Genomic DNA, 9,663 nt, shown 5'->3' with positions numbered 1-9,663 from the left:
GTTGCCATGCCCTTCTCCATGGGATCTCTCTGACCCAGGGATTGAACTTGGGTACTTTGATATAAAGAATGCCTATTTGACTGATTAGAACTCTGATATCTCATGGATACCTAAGTATCAGACCAGGGATCTGGCTGATCTGCTCAAATAGTGGAGTCAAGGGAGAAATTAAAGTAATGTCTGATGTCAGCTCTCTGGTCCAAATTATTGGCTTTAATAATTTACCAAGTTGCTCCTGGGCTGAAACAACTAATTTCCGCATCCATTCTGAACCCATTCGTAGTCTATTTACTGCATGCTAACCTGGGCTTTGCCTTGAGAATACCAAGAAAAACAATACTTATTTCTTATCTTTCAAAGAATCATAATCTAGCTAGAAAGAAAGTCATGTACAACCAACCTCACTTGGACGTGATCAGTAAATATTGGAATGAAGACAAAGAGCTCTAAGAACCTACATGAAGGAGAAAATAATGTTGCGTGGGAGAAAGTGGGAATCAGGAAGGGTGAATTAATGCACACGCTTAACTTTCCGTCAGCTTGTAAAGAATGCACAAGATGAAAATATTAATAGTTCTAACTTCTGTTGTGCTCTTCTTGACTTACGCGTGGTTCTTTCACTAGATGTTTTGAGGATGCCGGGGCAGGAGGAGTGCATAAAAGCAGATTCCTGTTGAATCTGACCACCTGATCCTGTTAGGTCTCAACAGGACCCACTGAATTGAAACGAGACTTGAATTTCAGAACTCACAGCAATTCCTCATGCCCCCGCCCCTCCCAAATGTGGCTCAGATATCAGAGGTTTATGGGTGGGTTTATGGGTCCAAACTCTTATACTTCCCCAATACAGCCTCTTTCAACTCATGATAATCAAACAGACTAGGAGTGGAAGGGAATGGGAGGGACAACCCAAGACTGGGGATGGAGGCACTGCTGCTTCGTGGAGTCAGGGCCACACTGGGGCAGCTGCAAGTCATTCAGTCGACTATTACCATTAACTTCTGTTTGTATCCAGTGTAAGTGAACAATAGTGTGGTGGTGATATTTAGGAAATAACTTTGCAGTCTCCTCCCAAATAAGTTGGTAGATCCATCTCTCCCTCCAATGAGGGGATGGGCACCACATTATAGTGCCTCCTACTTTTGTGACAAGTGAAGCCTCAGAAAACAGAAAAACAACAGTATGACTGAATTAAAGGTGAATACATAAGTCAATAGATATTTACACCCAGTCAAAGCACTGGAGAAAATCAGTCTTTAAGCATATTTTGAAGTTCCTTTTATATGCCATGTTTGCATTTTGTTGACTGAGTTGATATCCCACTTCCACCCTCCCATCCCAGCAAGGAAGTAGAGAGGGTATAAAAGATAATGTGGCTTCCCTGGAGGCTCAGTGAAAAGAATCCAGTGAAGGAGACATGGGTTCTATTCCAGATTGGGAAGATTCCACCTGCCGTGTAACAACTAAGCTGATGCGCTGTAACTATTGAGCTTGTGCTTCAGAGCCTGGGAAGCACAACCACTGAGCCCATGTGCCCTAGAGCCTGTGCTTCACAGCAAGAGAAGCCTGCTCACTGCAACTAGAGAGCAGTGCCGCTCTCTGCGACTAGAGAAAAGCCCACGCAGCAACCAAGACACAGCACAGCCAAAAATAGGTAAATAGATAAAATTATTAAAAGACGAACCACTTGCAGGGAGACGTGCTCTGAAGCGTCAGCAAGATGACAGGCGCTTTAGTCTGAAAAAGCCCTTTTCTTATGGCAGAAACTGTCTGTGCTGTGATTCTGCTTTTGCCTTTTAATAACATGTCCATACGGCCGTGTAGTGGTGAGACTGATGATGTGTCAGAACTAACTTCGTGGCCTGCCGAGGCAGGGCCCCTATCAGGAACACAGGTCATGTGTGGGGAGAACCTCCTTTCTAGGAGAAACCCTGGGGGCTCACTGAGTCTTCAGAGGCTTGGATCACATTGCCCTTGCCATTTTCTTCCTCTCAGACAGAGAAACACAAGTCCAGTTTCGGAGGGACTGAGTGAAGTTGATAAACAGGCAGTGGAAACTTGACTTTGCAGCTCTGTACAGCGCTATGCCTGCTGTGGGCGAAGTTTGCTTTGGCCATTTACAGAAATAATTGAATTTAGAGGAAAAAGGTCTATTTCACATCTTACATCTGGCTCTGTTAAATCATTAATGTAAAAGCAGATGCCCCTGAATACTTTCCTTGAATTTTAGGAACACAAGCAACAAATCAGAACCATCAGAGCTGGACTTATATAACATCCATTCACTCATCTATTTATTCAACAAATATTAAACATTCCCTATGAGTTAAAATGTGCTGTTTCCTGGGGCTGTAAGAACAGAACATAGAAGGAAGGACCCTGGCTTGCACAGAAATGATTGTGAGACATCATACAAATGATGGTTGTGTGTGCCTGAATGCATGCTTCTTTGCTCAGTTGTGCCCGAGTCTTTGCGAGCCTGTGGACTGTAGCTTGCCAGGCTCCTTTGTCCATGCGATTCTCTAGGCAAGAACACAGGATTGAGTTGCCTTTTCCTCCTCCAGGAGATCTTCCCAATCCAGGGATCCAGGGATGTATCTCCTGTATTGGCAGGCAGATTCTTTATCACTGAGGCACCTGGGAAGCCCAGAGGTGATGGCTAGGAGATACTTATTGGATACTATAGAGATGAATATAGTGGCTCCTCCGTCCATGGGATTCTCCGTCCATGGGATTCTCCAAGCAAGAATGTTGGAGTGGGTTGCCATTTCCTTCTCCAGGGGATCTTCCCTGACCCAGGGATTGAACCCAGGTCTCCCGCATTGTGGGCAGACGCTTTAACCTCTGAGCCACCAGGGAAGCCCAATAGTAAAGAGAAAGGCAGAGAAAGCAAAAGCACTCCAGGCAGAGGACCTGGTAAACAATCTGAGTGGGAAAGGGCATGGGGAATGGAAACTTGGCAGACTACAATCCATGGGGTTGCAAAAGAATTGAACACGACTTAGTGACTGAGTAATGATGACAACTATTATATGTAATATATATATGCAATGCCTATCATAGTACCTGGCATACGGAAGATATTGAAAATACCTTTGAATAAATGAATGTGAGACTTATTACCAAAATCTAGTGTATCATTCTGCTGCTGATTGGGAATCATGACATATGAAAGTATGCAGCTGTTCCTTGCCACTTTTCCAACCACTGGGAGGGAGTGTTTTGTAGATGTAACAGCATCAGGCTGCCAGCTAATGCCAGGAGGCTATCAGCTTCTAACTTTGGTTCATTTCTGCCACTCAGTCCTGATCAGGTCACTCATCCTTTCATTTTCCCATTGGTTAATTAGATGATAGATGAAAAATATTCCTTAATAGCTTAAGTAACCAATTCCATTCTTTCTGGATTTGTGATGGCAAAATACTCCATAAAGATCTAGAGGGAAAAATGTATTTTTTAAAGTTCTGTTTTAGTCAATTTTTGGGTACAATCACCTTTGTTATAAAAGTGGTAAATTTTTTTCGAGAGTTTTAAGTATATGTTCTATGTTAAAGAAATTTCAATGTGTGTGTAGAAAGTATTTCCCATAAGTTTTTAATAGTATAAAAAGTTTAATTGATACTGTAAAATAATTTCCTGTTTCTAGGGATTTAAGGGAACACTTGAATATGACTCATATTGCTGAAGCAAAAAGAAAAATGTATCTTAGAAAACTAGACAGTTCCTCAAGTCCTTCAACTGCTGCTTCTTGTTTTCTTGCTAGTATAGTTTATAAATATATACATGTACAAATGTAGAAGGTAGAAAGCTTAGGCACTTTGAAATTTTATATTTACATACTTTTCCATTTTGCTTTTTGAATTTTTTTTCACTTTTTACTGACCAAATGCCTCATAACGTTATCTACATGAAAGACACATTTTACTCTTGCTTCTTGATGCTGAAGAATAAAGAAATTGAAGTGTAGTTTGGCCTCTGTGAACACATAATGTAGTCAGATGTGTCTGTCTCATACTTAACTGTACTTACAAATCATGGCTTCCTGGTGAAGTCAATTTCTTAAAATGTTTTCAGTTGCCTACATGTTGTAATGTCACAGGTGAGATTCAAATCTGTGTGTGTGTGTGCTAAGTTGCTCAGTCAATTGTCTTCAACTGGGAAGTACCTGAAACAGATAGGGGCACGGAAGCTGCTTTCACATTAAAAATAATTGCTCTTAATCAGGCCACTTTTTTTCCCAGAAAATATGATTTTTAGAGTAGACTCTATTGATTCCTGAAGATACTTGAATATATATATATATATATATATATATATATATATATTAGCCTTAGGCATGATCTTTATTCACTTGGACACTGTACAAATATTACAATTTTCCTTTTGTTGCAAGAAGTATAAAAGTAATATTTATATAGTAATCCATCCGTTACTGCAAATCTTTTGAAATCTGCAAATGGCTCTAAATGAGGGTAAATGAATAAATAGGAGGGGGGCTATGGGGCAGAGGGAGGTTGGGCCAATCCTTAGGGACTCAGCAGCCCAGATTCTTAGCTAGAAATCTCCATTCCTTCCTGTTAGCACCCCTACCTCAACAGGTTCTCAGGGCCAAGGGCCCAGCAGAAGAGAGGGCACACAAGAGAAGGTGTGTGATCGGGCATGGGGAGAAGTTAAGGAGGCCACAGGTGGTGCTGGCATGGGCCCATCCCCACCCTAGACTTCCTCCTGGAAGGGAGAGGGGCTGGCAGGTACAGGGGAATGGGGCTGGACAAATGGCTCTGTGAGGGTGATGGAGGGTCCTTGGTTCTGTGCCACTGGGTGGCAGCTGAACCTGAACTCCGGGAGGGCTCGAGGAGGTAGGGTAAGGCCCCCCCAAGAGGAGAGGCAAACACTTGGCTCCATGGTAGAGGGGGCTACGCTCCTTTCCCTGGCTTTCCCAGTACAGAACAGGTGTTGGTGCAAGAGCGGGACTTGCGGCCAGAAGTGTGCAGTGAGGAAAGGCTGGGGGAAGCCAGGGTTCTGCGGCTCTCAAGCTATGGGGGAGTGGGGTGGGGAGAGGTCCCTAGACAGCCCCCAGGTCAGAGAGCCTGTGTCCCAGCCAGAAAGGCATGCCCCTGTCAGTCAGAGGTTGAGAACAGGTGCTTCTAAGAGGCCACAGACACCATCATTCTCGACCAGGTTGTAGATGTAATCGTGGTCTCCAGGGGGTGGAGAAAGGCAGCAGAGGGGTGCAAACACTTCTGAGGACATCAGCTCCTCCAAGAGCTCTGAGCTCATGCATTCTTGAGGGGGATCAAAGATTTCTGACAGCTCTTTCAGTTCAGTTCAGTTCAGTTCAGTTGCTCAGTCGTGTCCAACTCTTTGCGACCCCATGGACTTGCAGCACTCCAGGCCTTCCTGTCCACCACCAACTCCCAGAGTTCACTCAGACTCACGTCCATCGAGTTGGTGATGCCATCCAGCCATCTCATCCTCTGTCATCCCCTTCTCCTCCTGCCCCCAATCCCTCCCAGCATCAGAGTCTTTTCCAATGAGTCAACTCTTCGCATGAGGTGGCCAAAGTATTGGAGTTACAGCTTCAACAGCAGTCCTTCCAATGAACACTCAGGACTGATCTCCTTTAGGATGGACTGGTTGGATCTCCTTGCAGTCCAAGGGATTCTCAAGAGTCTTCTCCAACACCACAGTTCAAAAGCATCAATTCTTCGACAGCTCTTTGGGAAGTTCCAAAACACCTGCGGGGTCTGCCGTGATGGACTCAAAGGAGGTAGAAGGGTTGGGTCTAGATGAACTACTGTTGCTGCTGCTGCTGCTGTTCAACAGGGCAGAGGACTGCAGTGGCTGGGTGTCCAGGGCTGCCAGGCCCAGCGGGAAGGAGCTGAGCTCACCACTGTCCTTGCTCTTGGTCCCATGGCCACCAATCCCTGGGATCTCAGCTGCTGGACCAGACACCCGCTGGGCCTCGGTGCTGCTGGGGACAGGGTTGCGGGTGGTCACCTGGGGACTGCTAGGGCATGAGGCATCCTGGGGCTGGGCCAGGGCAGGCTTGGGCAGAGGCAGAGGGGTAGAGAATATTTTTTAATGAAGCCCAAATATATTTTATACAAACATGAAAGAAATATTTCTAAGATCTAGTCTTTATTGTCTAACTATAAGAAATCAAACAAGTCATTTATTTTCTTTTTGTTTAGTTTCTTGTTCTAAAAGTTGAATTCATTAGATTCTTTTTTTAAAGTAAATTTATTTTAATTGGAGGCTAATTACTTTACAATATTGTATTGGTTTTGCCATACATCAACATGAATCCGCTGCAGGTGTACATGTGTTCCCCATCTTGAACCCCCCTCCCTCCTCCCTCCCCGTACCATCCCTCTGGGTCATCCCAGTGCACCAGCCCCAAGCATCCTGTATCCTGCATCGAACCTAGACTGGTGATTCATTTCTTATATGATATTATACATGTTTCAGTGACATTCTCCCAAATCATCCCACCCTCTCCCTCTCCCACAGAATCCAAAAGACTGTTCTATACATCTGTGTCTCTTTTGCTGTCTTGCATACAGGGTTATCGTTACCGCCTCTAAATTCCATATATATGCATTAGTATTCTTAACGTGTTTTCAAATTGTCTGTGGAATTACTGAGAGGAAAGAAACATCTCTTTGTGTTTATTCCTAGGTATGCATAATTCTATGATGCAATTTATTAACCTGTATTTCCTTCCATTCTCCAAGGAAAAAAAAATGTAGCTTTCTAAATTTCATTGAAGATATTTTAGCTCCTTAATGTTGCATTTTAAAAGCTTTAAAAAAATATAATTGGCATCTTAGGCATGTAATTTTGAATCTTTAAAATACACTTCAATGTACATATTCATAATCTTATTTTAATATAAAGAATGAAAGATTGGAGTGATTAAACCATTTTTTTCAGAGTTAGAGCCAATAAAAATTAAGTAAGATTTAAACTGAGGTTTGTGTTTAATCAATGTTTCTTATTTTTAGAAGTTCTATTTCCTTCTTTATTGGGTTTTGTGAGTCAGAAATACAAGGATATGATTAGCAGATGGTCGATGCTAAGAGGGAATCTATCAGTGTGTCTTATGTATGTAAAGAATGGTTAACTCTGTGCTATGTTTGGTCCTTAGTGTACTCTGAGAAATTTATTGTAGTTATAAGTTTATGGATGATCTATAGCTCATCTTAGTGGAATATGAAGACCTTATCTCTTCTCTTTGGAAGATTCATTGTAAACATAGAAAATTATTTTATTTATCTTTGCTGCAATAAAAAGAATAATTATTCTAGATCAAAAACTCCAAGAAAGCAGGGCTAGAATCGGTTTCACTTGCTTGTAGGATACTTTTAAGTATTAATGCTAATAAAGGACAATGAAGTGGATCTTTGTTGCTTGTTTAGTCCATACAGCATCTAAACTATTTTCTGCTTGGGAGAGCCTTCTCTTTTTGAGTGGAATAAAGATGATCTTGCCTAGAAAAAGCTGAAAATGCTAGATATTCAATTTATTTTGTAGCTTCATCATGACACAAAAGCCATCAAAGGATGGCTACAACAAGGGATGCAGAGGGCAAAGAGAGGAGTAACTCCTTCTTTTTCTCAAAAGAGACATTAGAAATGATTATCAGGTTAAATTTCTAATATGAGGGTGCTGGTCATATTAGCAAGTGGAATACAGCTGTATTCCTGGCAGAAAAATTAGAGCAGTGAAAATTGTAGGATCTATTGCTTAGTGGAAGGTAAAGTTTTTCTCATTGGCCCAGACCTGTAGCATATTATCTATTTATTCTGATTGGGAGAAAATGTTCATAGTACAAATAAAAAGGGCCATTTTCTAGATTAACTGTAGACTAATTCTCTAGAAGAATTTCTACGTATCAATAAAGAAAAGGCCAACAACCTAAAGGAAAAATGACCGAAGGGCATATAGGGACAATTTACAGACAAGGAGACACAAACAAATCTATTTAAACTGTAAGAAGAGTGAGATTATCTTTTACATCCTCTAGAATGGGTAAATGGGTTCCTGGGGGTGGTGCTAGTGGTAAAGAACCTGCCTGCCAATGCAGAAGAATAAGAGACCCGGGTACAATACCTGGGTTGGGAAGATGCCCTGGAGGAGGGCATGGCTACCCATTCCAGTATTCTTGCCTGGAGAATCTGATGGACAGAAGAGCCTGGTGGGCTACAGTCCATAGGGTCACAAAGAGTCAGGCAAAACTGAAATGACTTAGCATGCACACAGAATGGTAAATATTATATTGTCAGGTAACCCTAGGAGTTGTTGAGGATGTAAGAAAGGGGCTTGGTTAACATTACAACTGAGAGTAAGGATTAATATAACACAATTGGAGAGCCATTAATCAATATCTAATAAAATTAAAGATGAACATACCTTCCATTCAGCAAGGGCATCTCCCCAGGTATATCTACCCTGGAGAACTCTCAAATGTGGCAAAAAGAGACATGCCAAAAATATTCATACAAGGCTTTTGCAATAGCAGAAAATGGAAATAATCTAATTGTTCATCAGTCTAAGAACTAAGTAAACTGAAGTTTATTATTATAGTGGAACACGACACAAAAAATAAAGCTAGTAAACAAGATCTAAAGCTGAAACTCCAGTACTTTGGCCACCTCATGCGAAGAGTTGACTCATTGGAAAAGACCCTGATTCTGGGAGGGATTGCGGACAGGAGGAGAAGGGGACGACAGAGGATGAGATGGCTGGATGGCATCACTGACTGGATGGACGTGAGTCTGAGTGAACTCCGGGAGTTGGTGATGGACAGGGAGGGCTGGTGTGCTGCGATTCATGGGGTCGCAAAGAGTCGGACAAGACTGAGCGACTGAACTGAAACTGAAACAAAATCTACATGGCCTTCCCTTGTGGCTCAGCTTGCGGTAAAGAATTGGCCTGCAATGCGAGATACCTGGTTCAATCCCTCGGTTGGGAAGATCCCCTGGAGAAGGGAAAGGCTATCCACTTCAGTATTCTGGCCTGGAGAATTCCATGGACTGTATAGTCCATGGGGTCGTAAAGAGGAGTACATGACTGAGTGACTTTCACTTTCACATGCCGGCAACATGGATAAATACCGAACATACTGTGTTTTATATATGTCACAAAGATTATTTTTATATAAAGTTTAAAAACACTAGGATTAGTTGTTCATAGATCCATGTATATACAGTCAATGTATAAAATATATCAACTTCAGAATATTGGCTAATTTAGGGGAGGAAATGAGAGTCATGGGGGAATTATTTTTTCTTTAAAATAAAAAGAAATAAGAGAAATGATAAAACTTTAATATCTGTTTAAACTTGATTGTGGGTACACAGATGTCTGTTGTGTTACTTTTCTATTTCAAATACCTCAAATTTGAAATTGAGGAAAAATTTGCTTTCAGTTCAGTTCAGTTCATTCGCTCAGTCGTGTCCGACTCTTTGCGACCCCATGAATCACAGCACGCCAGGCCTCCCTGTCCATCACCATCTCCTGGAGTTCACTCAGACTCATGTCCATCGAGTCCGTGATGCCATCCAGCCATCCCATCCTCGGTCGTCCCCTTCTCCTACTGCCCCCAATCCCTCCCAGCATCAGAGTCTTTTCCAATGAGTCAACTCTTCGCATGAGGTGGCC

The sequence above is a fragment of the Ovis aries genome, chromosome 10 (assembly GCF_016772045.2).
Source record: "Ovis aries strain OAR_USU_Benz2616 breed Rambouillet chromosome 10, ARS-UI_Ramb_v3.0, whole genome shotgun sequence".
NCBI lineage: Eukaryota > Metazoa > Chordata > Mammalia > Artiodactyla > Bovidae > Ovis > Ovis aries.
Note: the sequence above shows the minus strand (reverse complement) of the source record.